Here is a 1,489-nt window from a genome sequence, read left to right on the forward strand (position 1 = left end):
CTCCTGAACAATTTGCGATCAATTGTGAGTCTCTGTGACCGAGATTTGACAATACAAGGTCAAAGGTCACACTTTCAAAAAGTCGCATTTCCCGCCATTTTTTGATAAAAAGGTTATTACAACCATAGAGATTTAATAAGAATACTAGAGCGCTAACTGCAATGTATTCGATGTTTGAAATACGCAGTGCTCTGTGTGTGTACCATCCAAGATGGCTGCCATAGATTCAGCCAATAAAATTTCGCATAAGCACTATCACTTTCAATGGCGCCCTCAATTTGCACGGAAAGTTCAGTATAGCTAGTTACCCGTATGTTTGAAACTCGAGCGTTGCGGTGTATGGGTGTAATGTACACAATTTTTTTTAAATTTTTGAATAACATGCTCTACTTGGCCTCTTTTTGGCTACGACAGTTTAATATTTTGTTATTATCAATCTAATTATCATTAATGAAATAATAGTCAGTCAGAGGGCTTATTTATGGTAATAATATGATAGTAAGCCTGAAGGTGGCGCTTTCCTACGGCGACCATCTTGGATGGTACACATACACAACTCTGCATTGCTTCGCCATCTTGTCAGCACTCTAGTTGTTTAATAGCTCTATGATTACAACAAAGAGGAAAATGCATATTGTGAACAGTTTGAGACCAAAATAAAGTCTCTCTGACCAGTGGTTATCGAGGTACAGGCGTCCAAATCCACAGGCGGCCATTTTGAAAAAACGCCTCCAAACGGGACTCCCCCCCCCCCCCACACATATCTGGGAGGTATATAGGAGCTATATTTTATCTAAATTTGTCCATCTTGCCAAATCCATCGAGAAAAAAAGGTATCCTAAAATTAGTCACGGATCTCATGAAAATGACTCTACTATTATAGCAGAGTCATATAATATGCATAGTACTGTTGATATGCATCAGTGGTTGTCAACAAAGGAGTTACAGCCATGATGGTTACAGCATTCAGGCAGGGAAATAAAAAACAACTAATGATATGCGATAACAAGATGAATTTCTTACAAGATATCAATATAAGATATTGATTTCTTCTAAGTTATCAATATAATATGTCTATTTCGTGAATACTTAATCGAGTGCAACTTGTGCACTTTCATCATCATGATTAATGTTATTAAAATTGTAACGAAGAGTTCGAAGGTCCATGCAATCATATTTACTACCGAGCAGTGGCGTAGAAAAATATTTTTCATTGGGGGGGATGATTGGCGTGTTAGCCAGTGTCGTAACAGGCGCGGGGGTGGGGCAGGGGGAAAAACTGCCCCTCCCCTGACGGTTTTTACCGGGCTGACCAAGCCGTCGTACCGGGCTGGGTAATAAGAGAAAAGAAAGAGGGGAGAGGGAGAGAAAGAAAAAGAAGAGGAAAAGAAAAGGAAAGGAAAAGAAAAAGAGAAGAGAAAAATAAAGACAAGAATAAAAAGGAAGATATCATAGTGACCAGACTCACAACACCCTGCAACCCCTTCTC

Source organism: Anneissia japonica, unplaced genomic scaffold, assembly GCF_011630105.1.
Source record: "Anneissia japonica isolate Jap-2015-1 unplaced genomic scaffold, ASM1163010v1 scaffold3416_len12083_cov107, whole genome shotgun sequence".
In the NCBI taxonomy this organism is placed as follows: Eukaryota; Metazoa; Echinodermata; class Crinoidea; order Comatulida; family Comatulidae; genus Anneissia; species Anneissia japonica.